At 48.8% G+C, this 21,264-nt stretch overlaps 1 protein-coding gene and 1 long non-coding RNA gene across 6 annotated transcripts in view; one reads left to right on the forward strand and one right to left on the reverse strand.

The window, feature by feature from the left end:
• The window catches only part of LOC119953068 (transcriptional regulator ATRX homolog), a 608,924-nt gene that overhangs the window by 219,490 nt on the left and 368,170 nt on the right, over positions 1-21,264 (forward strand). The gene's annotated exons all lie outside the window — the stretch shown is intronic.
• Positions 10,834-15,208, reverse strand: LOC119953333. The gene is made up of 2 exons (XR_005458001.1): positions 14,726-15,208; positions 10,834-11,531 (listed from the first exon to the last, which is right to left on the reverse strand). It is a non-coding gene; the product is annotated as an uncharacterized LOC119953333 (long non-coding RNA).

Here is a 21,264-nt window from a genome sequence, read left to right on the forward strand (position 1 = left end):
TCCTATCCCTCAGTGCCCTTTCCATTACTTTGCCTACCACCGAAGTAAGAATAACCAACCTGTAATCCCCAGGTTTATCCCTATTCCCTTTTTTGAACAGGGGCACGATATTCGCCACTCTCCAATCCCGTGGTACCAGCCCTGTTGACAGTGAGGATGAAAAGATCATTGCCAATGGCTCTGCAATTTCATCTCTTGCTTCCCATAGAATCCTCGGGTATATCCCATCAGGCCCGGGGTACTTGTCTATCCTCAAGTTTTTCAAAATGCCCAACACATCTTCCTTCCTAACAAGTATCTCCTTGAGCTTACCAGTCTGTTTCGCACTGTCCTCTTGAACAATATGGCCCCTCTCATTCGTAAATACTGAAGAAACGTACTCGTTCAAGACCTCTCCTATTTCTTCAGACTCAATACACGATCTCCTGCTACTGTCCTTGATCGGACCTACCCTCGCTCTAGTCATTCTCATATTTCTCACACTGCAAAAACAGCACCCATCCAAACTATTTGATCTAAAGAGTTTCCATTCAATATTTGGGAAGTTGAAGTCACCCTGTGACTACCCTGTGTCTTCTGCACCGTTCCATGTTTCCCAATCTGTTCCTCCACATCTCTGCTGCTATTGGGGGGCCTATAGAAAACTCCCAACAAGGTGACTGCTCCTTTCCTATTTCTGACTTCAACCCATACTACCTCAGTAGGCAGATCCTCCCCGAACTTCCTTTCTGCAGCTGTTATACTATCTCTTTTTTTTAAATAATTTTTATTGGAATTTTTTGAAAAATATATATCAACAGAACAATAATAATAATAACAATAATAATAAACACCCCCCGGCACCCGTAACAACGCATGTAACAAACCCCCCCACCCCCCCAAACCCAATAAACAACAAAATAATAAATTAACAATAAGCAAATTAACTTAAACAATACCCTCCACCCCCCTTTCTCCCCCTCCCCCCCGGGTTGCTGCTGCTGCTGACCTAGTTCCTTATCGTTTACCCAGAAAGTCGAGGAAAGGCTACCACCTCCTAAAGAACCCTTGTACCGACCCCCTCAGGGCGAATTTGACCCTCTCCAGCTTAATGAATCCGGCCATGTCATTGATCCAGGTCTCCACGCTCGGAGGTCTCGCATCTTTCCACTGCACCAAGATCCTCCACCGGGCTACTAGGGACGCAAAGGCCGAAACATCGGCCTCTTTCGCCTCCTGCACTCCCGGCTCCACCCCAACCCCAAATATCGAGAGTCCCCAGCCTGGCTTGACCCTGGACCCTACCACCCTCGACACCGTCCTCGCCACCCCCTGCCAGAATTCCCCCAGTGCCGGGCATGCCCAAAACATATGGGCATGGTTCGCTGGGCTCCCCGAACACCTAATGCACCTGTCCTCACCCCCAAAAAACTTGCTCATCCTCGTCCCGGACATATGAGCCCTGTGCAGTACCTTGAACTGGATGAGGCTAAGCCTCGCACATGAAGAGGAGGAGTTCACCATCTCCAGGGCGTCCGCCCATGTCCCCTCCTCAATCTTCTCCCCCAGCTCCACCTCCCACTTAGCCTTCAGCTCCTCTACCGACGCCTCCTCCACCTCCTGCATCACCTAGTAGATGTCAGACACCTTCCCATCCCTGACCCACACCCCCGAAAGCACCCTATCCCTTAACCCCCGTGGGGGCAGCGAAGGGAACCCCTCCACCTGCCGCCTAGCAAACGCCTTGACCTAAAGGTACCTGAACATATAGAACCATAGAACAGTACAGCACAGAACAGGCCCTTCGGCCCTCGATGTTGTGCCGAGCAATGATCACCCTACTCAAACCCACGTATCCACCCTATACCCGTAACCCAACAACCCCCCCTTAACCTTACTTTTTAGGACACTACGGGCAATTTATCATGGCCAATCCACCTAAACCCGCACATCTTTGGACTGTGGGAGGAAACCGGAGCACCCGGAGGAAACCCACGCACACACGGGGAGGACGTGCAGACTCCGCACAGACAGTGACCCAGCCGGGAACCGAACCTGGGACCCTGGAGCTGTGAAGCATTTACGCTAAGCACCATGCTACCGTGCTGCCCCTATATTCCCCGGGGCGAGCTCAAACTTCTCCTCCAGTTCACCCAGGCTCGCAAACCTCCCGTTAATGAACAGGTCTCCCAACTTCCTAATGCCCGCCCTGTGCCACCCCAGGAACCCGCCATCCATGTTCCCTGGGACAAACCGGTCATTCCTCCGCAGCGGGGCCTCCACCGAGCCCCCCACTTCCCCTCTGTGTCGCCTCCACTGTCCCCAAATTTTGAGGGTAGCCGCCACCACCGGGCTCGTAGTGTACCTCGTTGGAGGGAGCGGCAACGGCGTCGTTACCAGTGCCTTCAGTCTCGTGCCTCCACAGGACACCATCTCCATCCGTTTCCATGCTGCCCCCTCCCCATCCATTACCCACTTACGTACCATCGAGACGTTAGCCGCCCAATAGTACCCAGAGAGGTTGGGCAGCGCCAGCCCCCCTCTATCCCTGCCCCGCTCCAAAAAGACCCTCCTTACCCTCGGAGTCCCATGCGCCCAAACAAATCCCAGAATGCTGCTGTTCACCCTCCTGAAAAAGGCCCTCGGAATGAAAATGGGGAGGCACTGAAACAAAAACAAAAACCTCGGGAGCACCATCATTTTAACGGACTGTACTCTACCCGCCAACGACAACGGCAGCATGTCCCACCGTTTAAACTCTTCCTCCATATGCTCCACCAACCTAGTAAAATTAAGCTTGTGCAGAGTCCTCCAACTCCTAGCCACCTGAACCCCCAGGTACCTAAAACTCTTCACTGCCCTCTTTAGTGGGAGCCTACCAATCCCCTCCTCCTGATCTCCCGGGTGTACAACAAACAGCTCACTCTTGCCCAGGTTCAATTTATAACCCGAAAAACTCCCAAACTCAGCAAGGATCTCCATCACCTCCGGCATTCCCACCACCGGGTCTGCTACATACAGCAGCAAGTCATCTGCGTACAGTGACACTCGGTGCTCCTCCCCACCCCGCACCAGACCCCTCCGACTCCCTGAGAGCCATGGCAAGAGGCTCAATTGCCAACGCAAAAAGCAAGGAGGACAGGGGGCACCCCTGCCTCGTCCCACAGTGGAGTCTGAAGTACTCAGACCTCCTCCCATTTGTCACTACACTCGCCATCGGGGCCTCGTACAGCAACCTCACCCACTTAATAAACCCCACCCCAAACCCGAACCTCTCTAACACCTCCCACAAGTACCCCCACTCAACCCTATCAAAGGCCTTCTCCGCATCCAATGCCACCACAATCTCCGCCTCGCCTTCTGCCGCCGGCATCATTATCACATTTAGCAGCCTTCGCACGTTAGTGTTCAGCTGCCTCCCCTTCACAAAACCCGTCTGATCTTCATGTATCACCCCCGGCACACAGTTCTCTATTCTAGTGGCCAAGATCTTCGCCAGCACCTTGCCGTCCACATTCAGCAGTGAAATCGGCCTATATGATCCGCACTGCAAGGGGTCCTTATCTCGCTTCAGGATCAGGGAAATCAGCGCACGTGACATTGTCGGGGGCAAAATACCTCCCTCCCATGCCTCGTTAAAGGTCCGGACCAACAGAGGGCCCAACAGGTCCACGTATTTCTTATAAAATTCCACCGGGAACCCATCCGGTCCCAGCACCTTCCCCGACGGCATGTGGCCAATCCCTCTGACCAGCTCCTCCAACTCGATCGGTGCCACCAGTCCCTCCACCTGCTCCTCCTGCACCCTTGGAAATCGCAGCCTGTCCAAAAAGCTCTTCATTCCTGTTGCTCGTTCTGTGTGAGTGTGCTTAACACTCAATTTGGCTCTGTTTCGTTACTTAGCTCTGGAGTCGCCAGGTATCGTTAAGATACCGCCACAAGTTTCAAGGTCAAGTTCAAAGCAATAAAACCATACACCAATTAGTAAGTTCAAACAACTGAGTTTATTATAATACAATTATAATACTACCCATGCACACGCTAAGATGATTAAACTATTCCTACCACTAAATAAACCAATACTTATCTCAAAGGGAACTGCGGGATCAGGGGACAAGGCCTCTTGCTCTGCTCTGGTCTGCAGACTTCAGGTTGGTACGGGTTAAAAAGAGGTCAGGAGTGTCTATCTCTGGTAGCGATCGTTGTGAGACACTTACTTGCTGGCGGCTGCTGTCCCAACCTTTCCTCTCTCTTGGTCACGGTCTTCTTTGGTAAAAGCTGGTCAAGATGCTGGTCCAGAGAGGAGGGCTGGTTAAGAAGAACAAGCTAAGTGTGGGACCTGTCTTTTATAGGTCCTAGGGCTTTGCACCCTTTTGGGCGGACCCTTTACTCCTGGGAATTGATTGGGTCTCTTCCCAATCGATTTGTTTGAATCCCCCCAATACTGAGGCTGTCTCTCGGCTACTGGGCGGGCCTTCAGGTGCTTTGTTTTCAAATCCCGCTGGTGCCGGGGTGTCTGGTTTCCCATACACTGTTGCAATCACTTCTCTATTTGTGTCCATTGTACCTGGGATCGTTCCATTGCTATGTTAACTATCCCGGAGATTGCCTCATTAGTATGCGGAATGTTCGTTTCGGTGTTGTCTGCTCTCTTAGCAGACAAAATACACATTGGCTTGGTGCAGCCTGCTTGTGCTGCAAACATTGTCCATTTTAACCTGCAAGCTTTGCATTCCTCCATTTTGTATTGAGGGAATGGCCAACTTCGGTGGCTACACTCCCTCCTTGTGATCCTCATGAGAAATAATGAAGGATCACCCAAGTATGGTGTCATTGGGTCCTCTGACCTCAGTGAGTTCCATTGCTTCTATCCTTTCCTCAACTATGGCAAAAAAATTTTAACTAACAATTTCTGATTGGCGTTATGTCATAGGGGACATGCATTACTAATTGGAATCGGGAACCTCTAACTATCCTCAATAAACTACTCTCATATTTAAACATTCTACAACATTCTAAACCCTTAATCATTCATACAACAGCATCATCACATTTCATTTTCTGACTCGGCAGTCGAGCTCAGAACATTATAATACATCCGCAAAAGTCTTTATTTACAGATCACATCAAAATTAAATCCTTTATTACACATCAAGGGGTTGGGGGGATTGGTGGAATCCGAAAATGGGGGATTGTATGTTGAGGCACGAGAGCGGTGGGCTCTCCTCCATTTCCTCATCCTGAGGGTTTGGACTATAATACAGAGAACTGCAATCACCAAAAGTGATTCTATGACATACGACAAGGAGTACATGTCAGAAATCTGGTATACCAGGTCGGGGTACTGTTACCATTGACTGGGCTGGGGGTGGTCTGGGTTTGGGAGAAGTTAGCAAACGTTGTACTGTGAGAAAGGGGGTCCGCGTCCACGCGCAACCGCACAGATGCCACAATAGCTAAAAACATAGCAATTGGAGTGCTCTTCATCTTCTCTGTCTCTTCTCTTTTCTCTTCCTTCCTGGGATCTTGCTGTGCTGTTGCTTCGGTTCCTCTCTTGAACCTCCGAAAGCTAAGGGATCAAGCATATTATCTGTTAGTGTTCAGCTTACTATCTTGACTTTAAGTATATCTGTCCTCTTGTTCCACATTTTCCTTTATGATGGTCACCTCCATGTGACTCCCTCATTTTTTTTTCAAAACGGATTTAGGACTAGACATATACTTATCTATTAAACCAGTGCGAGCCGTCTCGCAGAGTGTTGCAATTTACCATCCCAAAATGTTCCTGGATGTAAATAGCATATGGAGTTGCGGCCGAAGGGCTACCTTAAACAAAATGAAACCAAGCTTCAGAAATGAAAGGTCGAATGAGTTGCGTATGGGCCGCGACGGGTAAGAGTTGAATGGGATCTCCGGGTAGGGCGTACTGTGCTGTACCCGAGCTTAGCTGACCAGGGGGTGGTCCTCAGACAGGGCGGGTCCTCAATGCCGTTTCTCCACTGCCTGAGCAACCTGAAATGAACTGGTAAGAATGTAGTCATTGTTGAATTGCAGCCTCTATTCCCGGAATAGACGGGCACCTGGAAAAAAAGGGAGGAGCCAAGATGCTCCTGGTGAAGCTTTGAGCTGGGCTCCAGACATTTCAGCTGAGTCAAGTTCTCAGAAATGTCGATGGACAAACTAACGTGCATGTGAGGTGGTCACAAGCTTTTCAACTGAAAACCGAGTGGGCAATCTCCAAATCAAACATTTAACATACAAACATACAAACATGCGTGCAGGTTCCATCAGAAACGACAGCGCTTCGCTCAAGTGGTTCCTCTTTTTACATCATCTAGACACCTCACTTCTTTTCATTCTCTGCGAACAGGGTCGCAAAGGGGTTGCCGTGTCGGGAGTCAGACATCAAGTCATCCTCTTGTCCCGGATCCCATACCCTTGTATGGATCAGGCATGCAACTTTAGCATTGTGTGACCGGGGATCACTCTCATCGTTGCGGACAAGTCTCCAAGAATTGTCCCTGTGCCAAATTGTGGGGTCTAAAATTGAAGGAGCGTTGTCGGGGTCGTCAGTGTTGGGTGGTGGGTTTGGGTGTTGGTCTGGATTTTTAATGTAAGTGATCTCCATGGGGTCACTCGAGTCGGGGTCGAAGTCGCTGAAGTGGGGGCTGGAGGGTGGAGTGCTGTGGCTGTCCTCAGTCTCACAGTCACTGTCACTGTCTCTGCTGCGGCAGCTTGTGGGCGTTCCGGGGCGTGGTTTGGAGTCAGTGGGTGGAGTCGAGGTCGAGTTCGATGAGGAACTGGCCTGTGAGGGAGAGGGTGGAAATGTGTCTCTTGTGGGCGGGGCGAGGTGTTCTGCTGCGTCTAGCAGGACATGGTGCGAGTGGTTTGACTGTGTTCCATAAGCCTTTATCTGGTTAATATGGAACCACGCAGTCTTACCGTTGGGGTACTTTATCCTATATACCGAGGGGCTGATTTTGTCCGAAATTGAGTACGGGCCGGAAAATTTAGGAGCCAAAAACGTGCTGGGGTTATATACAGATAACATTACTTGTTGCCCAACCTGTAATTCTGTGGTGTGTACTTTTTTGTCGAAACAGGCCTTGCTCTGTTTCGTCCTTTTACCCAATTTTACTGCGGCTACTAGCTGAGCAGACCTTACAGTCTCAACTAATTGTTTAACTGCTTTTTTGTGTGTGAGGGCCGTCACTTCTGGGCTGGTCATGTCGAGTCCTAAAAGGAATTCTGATCCTTTCATAGGGCGTCCAGTCATGAGTGTGTGTGGGGTGAAACCTGTAGATGATGAAACTGTATTTCGTATGAACATTAGAGCGAATGGGAGCACTGAATCCCAAGTCGAATTGTTCTCCTGTACCATCTTTCTCAGGGTCGATTTTAGAGTCCGATTCATGCGTTCCACTATCCCGCTTGACTGGGGGTGATACGCAATGTGAAAGTTCTGTTTGATTCTGAATATGGTCAGGACGTTCTTCATGACCCGTCCAGTAAAATGAGATCATTGATCTGATTCTATACTTCTGGGGAGTCCCCATCTCGTAAAGATGTGGTGGGTCAGGATCTTTGCAGTGTTGGTGCGGGAAGGGAATGCCTCTACCCATTTGGTAAAGGTATCTATGACCACCAGAACATATTTATAGCCATTCCTGCAAGGGGGCAATGGTCCTATAAAATCGATCTGGAGGTTTGTCCAGGGGCCATTAACGGGGCGAGTGTGGCTGAGTTGTGCCTTCTTTGAATACCTCTCCGGGTTATTCTGTGCACAAATTAAACAATTCTCTATGTAATGGGTAACATCTTGTCTTAAGTTGGGCCACCAGCAGAGTTGTCTAAGGTGTGTTGTGGTAGGGTCAATCCCTTGGTGTCCATGACTATCATGGAATAAGGCAATCATTTGATTCCTGTCCTTTTCAGGAACCACATACAATTTGTCTTTTATGATCACACCCTCATGTGTGGTCAAACGTGTTTGAATTTATCGTACTGGGCCACAAAGTTTCCTTTTAAAATCTCCCGGAGATTTTCGTCCTGCTTCTGTGCCTGTACTAAATGCTCTATTTCCGTCTGTGAGACCTGAACTGAACTCACAGGGGCGCTAGCTGGTGCGCTAGCTGGGGGTGTCCAAAAATGACCTCGCCTGGAACCTGCTTTAGCCAGTGCGTCGGCTTTCACATTTCCAGGGGGGATGATCGATGGTGGCTTCTAACCTTAATGATGCCATATGTCCTATCCTTTGCCTGTTCTAGGATATGGCGGAGTAATGGGGCTGATGGAAGGGGCTTCCCATCCGCGGAGACAAAACCTCTTGTCCTCCACAGGGGTAGAAAGTCTGGGAGCCTGTTGCATACATATAAACTGTCCGAATATATGTCTGCTGGGCTGGGGAACGAATCTGGGTGATCCACTATAAATGCAATGGCCGCGAGCTCTGCTGCCTGCGCGCCTAAGTGACCTGGGAGTTTTCGGGATATCTCCTCTAAAGCACGTCCCTGTGCATCCTCAACATAAATCCCGCATCCAGTGATGCATTCTCCATCTAAAACTGTGGATGAACCGTCCACATATATCTTTAAGGGGGCACACGTGTCTGTGTGCTGGGGGCTCAGGCTTGAATTCCCTATCTTCCTGGGGGGCGTTTTGGCAATGTATGGTCCTGTGTTGTGTAGGTGCTACTATTTCGCAATCATGGGGTTGTCCTGGATACTGTAGGATGTCTGCTAAAAATGTGTGTGTCTTGGTTCGTTTAACAGTTATGTCCCGTCCTTGTAACAGAAGTGTCCACCTAGCTGCTCTTATCTGGCTCACTGAACCGTCCTTCAGTCGACCGTCCAAAAGTAACTGTGTGGGGGTGTGTTCGGTCAAAATGTTGATGGGATTGAGTCCGGTAATGTACGAAAAGTACTGAACTGCCCAAAATACTGCTAGTAGGTGCCTCTCGCAGGCTGAAAATCCTTGTTCTACGGGGTCTAAAAGCCTGGAGGCATAAGCCACTGGTCGTAGCTGCTCGTGCCGTTCCTGAAGGAGCATGGCCGAGAGGGTCAGATCGGTGCTAGCTACCTCTATTGCATAGGGGGAGAGTTGGTCTGGGACTTGTAGCGTGGGTGCTGCGCTGAGGGCTTTCTTTAACTCTTCCACAGCCTCTGTATGCTGCGGAAGCCATTCCCAAGGGGCTCCTTTCTTAAGGAGGCCTGAGAGTGGGGCTGCCTTGGTCGCAAAACCATCGATATGGTTCCGACAATACCCAACCAGTCCTAAAAACGACCGGAGGGCTGAAACATTCTGGGGAAGGGGCAATTTGACGATCGAGTCAATTCTTTTGAACTCGACCTCGCGTTTGCCGTGTGTGATGACTGTACCCAAATACATCACTTGATTCTCCAATATTTGGGCCTTTCTGGGGTTAACTTTACATCCAATGTCTTGCAATAGTTCCAGGAGTTCGGACAGAAGCGTGATGTGCTCTGCCTTGGTGTCTGTCTGCAGTAGTAGGTCGTCCACATACTGTACCAGACATTCGGGTCGTGTAAATTTTGCTAGTCCATTTGCCAGCTGTCGGTGGAAAATGGAGGGGGAATTGTGGAATCCTTGAGGGAGGCATTTCCACGTATACTGCTGTCCTTTAAATGTGAAGGCAAATTTGTACTGGCACGCCTTTGCCAATGGGATTGACCAGAAGCCGTTGCTAATGTCCAATTCCGTGAAATAGTTGGAGGGGAGTCCCTGTTTGAGCATGGTCTCGGGACTTGTTGCTACCGTGAGGGCTATTGCTGGGGTAACTTTGTTGAGTTCCCGATAATCTATGGTCAGGCGCCATGATCCGTCGGGCTTCCTCACTGGCCAAATAGGTGCATTATTAGTTGAGGCTACTTTCCTAAGTACACCCTGCTCTAATAAGCTCTCTTTAACCTTTCCAATTTCTCCCTCTGCTTCTAGGGGGAATCGGTACTGTCTCTGTGGTCTTGGGTCAGATCCAGTAACTTGAACTTGTCCAGTCATTCTGCCACAGTCGTGCCTGGCAAATGCTGTCCTGTGTCTGTTCAAAACTGCCCTAACCTGTTTGTCCGTGCTAAGCGTGGTCGGGTCAAAACAATAGTCGCCTACTGCGCTAATCCTATTCGCATACTCTCCTACTGTGAGAGTTGCGGGTGCTCTGTCAGATTTCGCCATTCGCCAGACACATTGATTTACTGGATCGAACGACAGGCTGTGGGCATTCATAAAGTCAATACCCAGTATGTGCTCTGCTGTGCGGGGCAGATTAACTAACACAACGGGGTGTCGGGTGGAGATATTCCCTTGCTGGATGGATACAGGGGCTGTAATGTGTCCCTGCTGTGAGTGACCTGTAAAGCCGCTGAGGGTTATTGAGGCTGTAGTGGGCCACGTGTCTGCCTGTGGTGTAGTGGAGGAATTAATGGTAGTGCGGGACCCTCCTGTGTCCCAAAGTAATTCTATCGGCTTCCCTCTAATTTTTGCTGTGACCACCGGTCTTCCGGATCGGTCCCAGAGGGTGTCACAGACCCAAGTGGGGGAGCCCGAACACCGTCAGTCCGTTCCGTCCACATTGGTCTATCCTGACTACGTCTCTATACTGTGGATTGGCTTTGCTTTGTTCCTGGTCAGAGTGCCTGTCTGCTGGCCTCTCTGAGATCTCTGTGGGGCGTTGCATTCTTTTGCAAAATGTCCTAAATGTCCGCAGTTGTAACATTCCTGCGATTTCTGTGGGGGGCTGTTCTTTCCTTCATTTACCCATGCGGGGTTTTGGTGCGCTCATACTGCCTGCATATTGTTAGGCTAAATCTCAGTTCAATGAGTGAGTCGACACAGTAAGGCTTCAATCAAATAGTTTTTTACTTAGGATTGTAACACGTACAGCCATCTGAGTTATGGCTGGAGAAGGCGCATTCTGCCGAGCCTCAAGTTACACACACTGATAAAGGTTGTTCCGCGCGCAATGGCCTTGGGCGGGTTACATAGCTGCCCACTCACAGTACTGTTGCTAACCTAAATGTTATCTAAACCGCCACCCCCATCGCCCTCCTTAGTCAGAGCTAGAAGCAGCTGCAGAAATATACCTTACAATCCCTCCTTTGTCCTCTTATGAGGACAACAATTACTCCCGCGCCCCCTATGTTTTGAAACGCGCGCAAAAAGAAAATTAAAAACCCTTTTTGCCAAGCGTTCTATACCGCCTGGTTGGGTCTTGAGGTCTCTGGTAGGTGAGGACCCCCCCATCCTCTTGGCTCGACCCGCCGGAGTCTCAAGTCCTTCCCAGGGGCGGTGTACATTACATACAATTTTTGCCTTGCCCCTTATAACCCGCGCGTTTTTCTTTCGTTCCCTTCCCCCCCCCCCAGTTTCACATTTCAGCTTCTAAGTATTCTTCTAGGAGGTAGTTCCTCCCGGTTGGCGAATGCCCTCAGCCCACGGGATTTTTCCGGGTTTTCTGATACACACCAGGTCCCCTTCTTTTATCGGACTCTCCTGTCCTTCTTCTCTGTCACCGGCCGCGTTGTTCACCTGTTGCGAAACTAAAGCGACCATGTTACCGAGCATTTTGATATATTGACTCATTTCAATTTCCCTATCTTCCCATGTTTGCACCCACTCCGGGTTGGTCTTGGGTCCTGGGTCGTTAAGAGGGTGAAAATTCAAAACTTAAGATTTGTAAGTTCCAATTAAAAAGCATCTTCAGCTGTGTGGACTGTTCATTACTTTATCAGAATTTAAAAGGCCAGAACTCGCAGGCAAACCAGCATGGGAGTGTCAAGACATCTTCTGGATTACACACAAAAGCTTGTTGAAAGGGTTGACTGTCTTGCAGAGACAAAAAGGGGGGTATAGTGGGTGCATAAATTGGAATGATGCCATTCGCATCTCGAAACTTGTTTTTAAATTTTTCACTCAAATGGCTGGGAGTAAAAGTTGGAGTGCTGCCAAATTCCCGTTATCAAGTTTTTCAGGGAACACAATATGTTATTGAAACTCATGGACATATTTCATTTACCCATCTGTTGTTTATAAGTCATTCTGCAATCTCATAATTAAAACATCTGCGTTGTGGGACAGTTTAGTTTCACCCTACTGATGATTTTTTGTGTCAGGGAAGTTTTAACCCTGAACTAATGAAACACCGGCTTGATCATATTTGTCACATGCACTTCAACCATCCCAACCTCCGCTGAACACCACAAAACCAATACTTTCCTATTCCTACACACGTGATCTCGCATCCTGACCAAAATTCTCTGTGTATCAAAATTACCCTTCAGTGACAATGCGCAGACAACCCGAAGCTTTCAAATAATCACAGCTCGTAAAAAGTCAAGGTCTGAAGTCAAAGTCTGAATACAAAGACAGTGAATAGTTCAGAACAATGTTTAAATGCCTAAAACTCTCTCTCTCTCTCTCACTCTCTCTGTCTCTGGAACTCTTGTCGCTCTTTCTCTTTATCTAACTACCCCTGCCCTTCTCTGTCTCTCCCTGACTCGCTCTCTTTTGCTCTCTCAACTTTCGCTGTCTCTATCAGTCTCTCTCTCTCTCTCTACGTAACTCTCTCTACGTAACTCTGTCTGTCTCTCTTTCTCTAAAACGGAACAAAATTAAAATACTGAAAACTTTATCTGTGTCATTCCATTTAAGTCAATTTCCACTGATTAATTTTAGAGGCATTAGCTTTTCTTAGAGATGTATATTTCTTTGTGCAGATGACCTGCTTGCTGAAATGGTTAAATTTTTGTACAGAATCAAAAGTGTTGGAGAACTTGGCATGGTGCCATCTCCGTCTACTATGTGACCTTAGACATTACCCATCCTTTCTTTCAATTTTCAATGCTCGTTATTTAACCGGTTTTTGGAAAGAGACATTACTGGATGTTTATTTTTCTTTTATTTCAAATGAGTTGAATTACTGCTGAATTTATCTGGACGGCTTGAAATGATCTGAAGTTAGTCTCGACATGTATCCATTCTTAAGTTTCCAACCGTAACCTTGCACTGATCTTCCTCCCCATTTTTTCGTTCTGGGAGTGGAGGGGTTAGTCATTCTCAGATATTCCTGAACAAAACCAATTGAGTGTTTTAGCCCCTTTCTGATCTTTTGGACTTCACTTAATTTGATTTTTTTTTTCTCTCCTTGAGACATTCCGGGACAGTTGTTAGCCGTAATTGTTGGCAGTTTTGTGAGGTCTTTACACTATCTTTACCCGTTTGATTGCTTTGTTTCAAGGAGTTAGAGCTCAATTCCTTTTAACCAGCCTGTCTTCCAAATGGTGTGAAGGTTGAATTTATCATTTGTGCTTCTAACTTTATTTGTCTTATCTTTACTTCTGTGTATCTCACCATTTTTCTCTGTTCCACAGAAATCACACCCATCTTTGATCATTGTTTTTTTTTTACCAGTGTATTTTGCTCTTCAAAAACCAAAAAAAAAATTTTTTTTTTAAACTGACTTTTTTACTCATTTGGCCTTGATACTAGATTTATTGGATGTTACCTCACCGTCTGTCCGCCTTGCCAAGTGATTCTAATTTTAGGCGGTCAAAGGTTTGACTACTTGCCTTGTCCACCGGCTCGAGCGGCGTCCAGCTCAGCAAATCCTTCCAGACTTACACTAAATGTTAGGGGTGAAAATATTCACACAAAGGCCTGAATATAGCTTAAACTCACATGGATTAATATACAGATTCAAGGCGGATAGCCTAATGACTTGGTTATTTTCCCATATGTGCCGTCCTTTTTTTTTAAGACGTTGGCTGTTTTAACTATTTCTTTCTCTGTCAATTTTATACCCAATTTTAATGCATTAGTTTTCCCCCAGTGGCCATTTTTCTTCTAAATTTTTATGCTCTTTTCGCGCGCTAATGTTACCGGACATTTATATTTCAAGGACATTTATATTTCAAGGACATTTATATTTCAAGTCTCTTATGAACCGGTGATAATAGATCCAAAACTGTTTTGTTTTCAATGCCCGACCTTCACGTGACAGATCTCTGTTCTTAATAACCAGTCTAAGGCAACAAAACAATTTTCCGATTCTAAGACTCTACTTCCTTCTCACTCTACTTCTGAGATCTGACAGTTTTTTAAGTAAAGACTTTGAGTAAATATTATCACTAATATTTGGTCGAAGGTAATAATTCTATTTCCTTCTCACTCTACTTCTGATATCTGACAGTTTTTTAAGTAAAGACTTTAAGTAAATATTATCACTAATATTTGGTCGAAGGTAATAACATGCCCTCTACTTCCTTCTCACTCTACTTCTGAGATCTGACAGTTTTTTAAGTAAAGACTCACTCTACTTCTGATATCTGACAGTTTTTTAAGTAAAGACTTTAAGTAAATATTATCACTAATATTTGGTCGAAGGTAATAACATGTCCTCTACTTCCTTCTCACTCTACTTCTGATATCTGACAGTTTTTTAAGTAAAGACTTTGAGTAAATATTATCACTAATATTTGGTCGAAGGTAATAATTCTATTTCCTTCTCACTCTACTTCTGATATCTGACAGTTTTTTAAGTAAAGACTTTAGGTAAATATTATCACTAATATTTGGTCGAAGGTAATAACATGCCCTCTACTTCCTTCTCACTCTACTTCTGAGATCTGACAGTTTTTTAAGTAAAGACTTTAAGTAAATATTATCACTAATATTTGGTCGAAGGAAATCATTAATCTTACACCTTAAGGACTTTTAAGTTCAACTTAACACTTACGTGTCACAATCCCAAGGCGTTTGACGTCCGGCTATGGTCGTCTTCTATTTTTGTCTCCTTTTTCAATCACTGAGACAATTATTACACAATTTAAAATTTCAATTTTGGAGTTTTGATTTAACAGGTTTGACTCCGTACCTTCTTTTTAGCCGGCTTTTAATTGTCTCTGCGATCTTAAACGGAGTTGTGTTCGACTCCCCCCCAACGTCGGGGTCACCAATTTGTTAGGCTAAATCTCAGTTCAATGAGTGAGTCGACACAGTAAGGCTTCAATCAAATAGTTTTTTACTTAGGATTGTAACACGTACAGCCATCTGAGTTATGGCTGGAGAAGGCGCATTCTGCCGAGCCTCAAGTTACACACACTGATAAAGGTTGTTCCGCGCGCAATGGCCTTGGGCGGGTTACATAGCTGCCCACTCACAGTACTGTTGCTAACCTAAATGTTATCTAAACCGCCACCCCCATCGCCCTCCTTAGTCAGAGCTAGAAGCAGCTGCAGAAATATACCTTACAATATCTGCTGCAGCCTGAGCTTCTTCTGGGGTCTTTACTTTTACCTTGCCTTGGACAGATTGCTCCCAAGTGCGGGACAAGCTTTTCAATACCCATTTTTCATTATGGGCCTCTTCTGAGGGGTCATAACTGCTGCAGACATTCTGTCCTGCATCTGTGGCGTGGGAGATGATTGTGCTGGTCCATTTAACCATATTATCGCGGGTTAAATGAGCGCGGTCTAAATCGCCAAAAACGGCAGTGAAATGAATCCACAGCCTTCCTGTGAATGCTGTGGGGTGCTCTGTCCTCTTCTGCCTACACTTATTTAGGCCTTTGACTGGGTCTCCTCTGTTGTACCCTATTGCGTCTAAAATAGATGTATGCATCTCCTCGAGGGTGCCACCTCCAACGTCCTGTGGGTCGGGGAGGGCTGCTACAACCGATGAGTCTAAACTCAACACTGTGAGCTTTACCTGCTCTCGCTCATCCAGGCCGTACATGGTCGCCTGTTGTTTCACTCTTGTGAAAAATTGGTGGGGGTCTGCAGTGGGGAGGAACGGGGTGATTTGCTCACACACATCCCTTAGTTGTGTTACGGTTAAGGGGGTGGTGTAGGTGACCTCGGGTGCGCCTTCTGTGGTTGCCTTTCTTTGGGTGGTGACTGGGTTCATCGGTGCGGGTGCTATCTGATCTATGGGGGGTTGGGGCGCTTTCCTTTTCTGTTGCGCTGCTGGCGCACATGTTCCCTGAACATAGCGCTGCGCGGTTTCGCTCAATTCCTGCCAATCTGGGGCATTTTCTTCATCTAACTGGGTTCCAAATGTCTCTTGGAACCCATTCTGCACAGAAAGCAGAGATTGCAGCTGCGCAATCTGCTTCCCACATTTCGCATGATCCACTGTGCTTTGCCTTTGCTCAGTGGTGGCAGCATGGAGTTCTCTTAAAGCTGCCTTTAGGTCAGAGCATTGCCTTTGCAGTGCCTCTACCTGCTTCTCTGAATCTTCTCTTATCAGAACTGCGCGCTGCACATCCTGATAGGCTTTCTCATACTGGGCTTGGGAACTGCTCAGATGGGCTAGACAAGACTGATGTGCCCTCTTGGCATCATCCACCTCTCTATCCTTCTCTGCCAACTTCCTTCTTAATTCTATGTTTTCCTTTTCGACATCGCAAATGTCGACTCTGCTCATTCTATTCTTTTCCTCTAATTCTTTGCGGAGCGTCCGAACGACCTCCTCTGTGCCTCGCAATTGTACCAAGCAGGACACAATTTCCATCGGCTTCCGTGCTTTACGTATGTTCTTTTTATGAATTTGAGAAAGGTTCTCCCACCACGTATATCCTATACTCCCGGGACCTGTTTCCTCATTCACACAAAACTCACTCCAAAGGGGCCATCCTTTCCCTTTGAGGTACTTCCTGAGTTCCATCTCCCATACGGGACACTGGCCTACTCTGCTACTGTTGGTCGCTGCGACCACGAACTGCTCCAAAGATGTGCAGGTTAGGTGGATTGGCCATGATAAAATTGCCCTTAGTGTCCAAAAGTGCCCTTCGTGTTGGGTGTGGTTACTGGGTTATGAGGATAGGGTGGAGTTGTTGACCTTGGGTAGGGTGCTCTTTCCAAGAGCAGGTGCAGACTCGATGGGCTGAATGGCCTCCTTCTGCACTGTAAATTCTATGATTCTATGAGGCGTTCCATTGCTTGCATGGCCATTTCTTTTTCTCTTATGCTCTCTTTTAATTTGGAACGAGGGATGATAAGGCAATGCTTATAAATACGAGTACGGCGTTCGCTATGTTCTGACTTATAAAACTCCCGACAGTTTGTCGCTACAAAAATCTCTCGGTTTAACCTTACAACCCTGTTAGTTACGCATGCAAAAACACACTTCTGAATTATGACTATTGATTTGAACTCCTTGAACACTTGTGGTTTTTCCTTTTCCCAATTGGATTTCAAATTCAAATTTCTGGGTTCTCTCGGAGTGGGGGGGGGGGGGGGGGCACTTCTAATCGAGTCCCGTCTGGATGTCGCCACTAAATGTTACTCGTTCTGGGTGAGTGTGCTTAACACTCAATTTGGCTCTGTTTCGTTACTTAGCTCTGGAGTCTCCAGGTATCGTTAAGATACCGCCACAAGTTTCAAGGTCAAATTCAAAGCAATAAAACCATACACCAATTAGTAAGTTCAAACAACTGAGTTTATTATAATACAATTATAATACTACCCATGCACACGCTAAGATGATTAAACTATTCCTACCACTAAATAAACCAATACTTATCTCAAAGGGAACTGCGGGATCAGGGGACAAGGCCTCTTGCTCTGCTCTGGTCTGCAGACTTCAGGTTGGTACGGGTTAAAAAGGGGTCAGGAGTGTCTATCTCTGGTAGCGATCGTTGTGAGACACTTACTTGCTGGCGGCTGCTGTCCCAACCTCTCCTCTCTCTCGGTCACGGTCTTCTTTGGTAAAAGCTGGTCGAGATGCTGGTCCAGAGAGGAGGGCTGGTTAAGAAGAACAAACTAAGTGTGGGACCTGTCTTTTATAGGTCCTAGGGCTTTGCGCCCTTTTGGGCGGACCCTTTACTGCTGGGAATCGATTGGGTCTCTTCCCAATCGATTTGTTTGAATCCCCCCAATACTGAGGCTGTCTCTCGGCTACTGGGCGGGCCTTCAGGTGCTTTGTTTTCGAATCCCGCTGGTGCCGGGGTGTCTGGTTTCCCATACACTGTTGCAATCACTTCTCTATTTGTGTCCATTGTACCTGGGATCGTTCCATTGCTATGTTAACTATCCCGGAGATTGCCTCATTAGTATGCGGAATGTTCATTTCGGTGTTGTCTGCTCTCTTAGCAGACAAAATACGCATTGGCTTGGTGCAGCCTGCTTGTGCTGCAAACATTGTCCATTTTAACCTGCAAGCTTTGCATTCCTCCATTTTGTATTGAGGGAATGGCCAACTTCGGTGGCTACACTGCCCCTCCCACCACCGGCGGCTCCGACCGGTACAGTTCCCTGTAGAAGTCCCTAAGGACCCCATTGACCTCTGCCGCCTGCCGCACCACATTCCCACCCCTATCCTTCACTCCACCAATCTCCCTAGCCGCATCCCGCTTGCGAAGCTGATGCGGCAGCATCTGCTCGCCTTCTCTCCATACTCGTAGACCGCTCCCTGCGCCTTCCTCCACTGTGTCTCCGCCTTTCTGATGATCAATAAATCAAACTTGGCCTGCAGGCTTCGCCGCTCCCCCAGCAATCCCTCCTCCGGGGCCTCCGCGTACCTCCTATCCACACTCCACAGCTCCCCCACCAGTCTCTCCCTCTCCCTCCTCTCACCCCTCTCCCTATGGGCTCGGATAGAGATCAGCTCCCCCCTAATAACTGCCTTCAGAGCCTCCCACACCATCCCCACCCGGACCTCCCCAGTATCATTGACCTCGAGGTACCTCTCGATACATCCCCGGACCCTCCTACACACCTCCTCATCGTCCAACAACCCCACGTCCAGACGCCAAAGTGGGCGCTGGTCCCGCTCCTCCCCCATCTCCAGATCCACCCAATGCGGAGCATGGTCCGAAATCACAATAGCCGAATATTCGGCCTCCTCCACCCTCGGGACCAGTCCCATACTCAGGACAAAAAATTCAATACGGGAATACACTCTGTGCACATGGGAGAAAAAAGAGTACTCCCGAGCCCTCGGCCTCCCAAATCTCCAGGGATCCACTCCTCCCATCTGGTCCATAAACCCCCTGAACACCTTGGCCGCTGCCGGCCTCCTGCCTGTCCTTGAACTAGAACGATCCAGTAGGGGATCCAGCACCGTTTTGAAGTCCCCCCCATGATCAGGCCCCCACCTCCAGGTCAGGAATGCGGCCCAACATATGCCTCATGAAACCAGCATCATCCCAATTTGGGGCGTACACATTTACCAACACCACCCTCTCCCCCTGCAGCTTACCGCTCACCATCACATATCTGCCGCTACTATCAGCCACCACCTCAGACGCCTCAAACGCCACCCTCTTCCCCACCAGGATCGCCACCCCCTGGTTCTTCGCGTCGAGCCCTGAATGGAAAACCTGCCCCACCCACCCCTTCCTCAGACGGACCTGCTCCGCCACCTTCAGGTGGGTCTCCTGGAGCATGGCCACGTCCGCCTTCAGCCCCTTCAGATGCGAAAACACCCGGGCCCGCTTAACCGGCTCATTTAACCCCCTCACGTTCCACGTGATCAGCCGGATCAGGGGGCAACCCGCCCCCCCCCTCCCCCATCGACTAGCCATGGCCCATCGACTGCTCGCCCCTGGCCAGCACCCATTCGGCCCGTTTCCCACAGCGATAGAATCTCACCCCGACCCACACCAGCTCCTCCCTGGCCAATCCAGCAGCAACCCGGTATCCCCCCCCCCCCCAAGGCTAGGACCCCTCCTAGGCGCGACGCTCCCTCCATAGTACTCCCGTGAGCCAGCTGACTTCCGCTGACCCCAGCAGCTCCCGCCCTAATTCCGACCCCTCCCGATATGAGGTCACCCCTCCCCCACTACATCAGCTCCTTGGCACCGCTTCAGCGCGGGAAAACGGATCCGATTTCCACGCCCCTTGTCACCAGCTCCACACCCCTTGTCCCATAGCGCGGGAAACCAGAGGAAAGTCCGCACTATCACACTGCCCCACCCCACCCCCCCAATGCAGCTCCCAAACAGCAGTCCCAACCCATCCACCAACCCCGTACAAACAAAAACAGATCAACCACAAACCCCAATACCCCCCTTAAGACACACAACCATAACCCACATCATCCGAAAGCGAGAGAAATAAAAAACAAACAGAATAACCAGCAACAGCATAAACAGTGATACAAATAAAAACCTCCCACAGCCCCCAGTCTCTAGTTCGAGTCCAACTTTTCAGCCTGCACAAAGGCCCACGCCTTCTCCGGGGACTCGAAATAGTAATGCCGGTCCTTGTAGGTGACCCACAGACGCGCAGGCGGCAGCATGCCGAACTTCACCTGCTTGTCGTGGAGCACCGCCTTCGTCCGGTTTAACCCAGCTCTCCGCTTGGCCACCTCCGCACTCCAGTCCTGGTAGATACGCACTTCCGAATTCTCCCACTTGCTGCTCCTCACCTTCTTGGCCCATTGCAGCACACACTCCCGGTCACTGTACCGATGGAACCGCACCAGTACCGCCCGCGGGGGTTCATTCGCCTTAGGCCGCCTGGCCAGTACTCTGTGGGCCCCCTCCAGCTCCAGGGGCAGATGGAAGGATCCTGCCCCCACCAGCGAGTTCAGCATCACGGCCCCTCCAGCCCCTCCTCGAGGCCCAGGATCCGCAAGTTCTTCCTCCTTGATCGAAACTCCATCTCCTCGAAACGATCTTGCCACTTTTTGTGGAGCGCCTCGTGCATCTCCACCTTCCCCACGAGGGCCAAAACCTCATCCTCACGCTCAGAGGCCTGCTGCTGCAACTCAAGTATCGCTGTACCCTGAGTTGTCTGGGTCTCCAGCAGCTTACTTGTCGTTACCTTCAGGGATTCCAGCAACTCCCCTTTCAGCTCCGTAAAATAGCGCAGACGGGGCGCCTGCTGCTCCTCCGCCCACTGCCTCCACTCCTCAGGGGCTCCACCGGCCGCCATTTTGTCCACCTTCCCCCGCTTTTCCAGGGAGCTGCTGCCGTTTTTCTCCTCGCCCCACTCCGGGTCCGCACCATAAATCCCGGGGGGTTTTGCTCCAGACCCCTTTATCCACCGGGAATCGTCGAATCAGCGCCGTTTGGGGCCCTTAAAAGAGCCCACAAGTCATATTAAAGCGGGAGCTGCCGAACGTGCGGCTTAGCTCCGCATAGCCGCAACCGGAAGCCAACTGTTATACTATCTCTAATTAACAATGCCACCCCCCACCTCTTTTGCCACCCTCCCTAATCGTATTGAAACATCTAAAACCAGGAACCTCCAACAACTATTTCTGCCCCTCTTCTATCCAAGTTTCCATGATGGCCCCCACATCATAGTCCCAAGAACCGATTCATGCCTT

Source organism: Scyliorhinus canicula, chromosome 1 (genome assembly GCF_902713615.1).
Source record: "Scyliorhinus canicula chromosome 1, sScyCan1.1, whole genome shotgun sequence".
In the NCBI taxonomy this organism is placed as follows: Eukaryota; Metazoa; Chordata; class Chondrichthyes; order Carcharhiniformes; family Scyliorhinidae; genus Scyliorhinus; species Scyliorhinus canicula.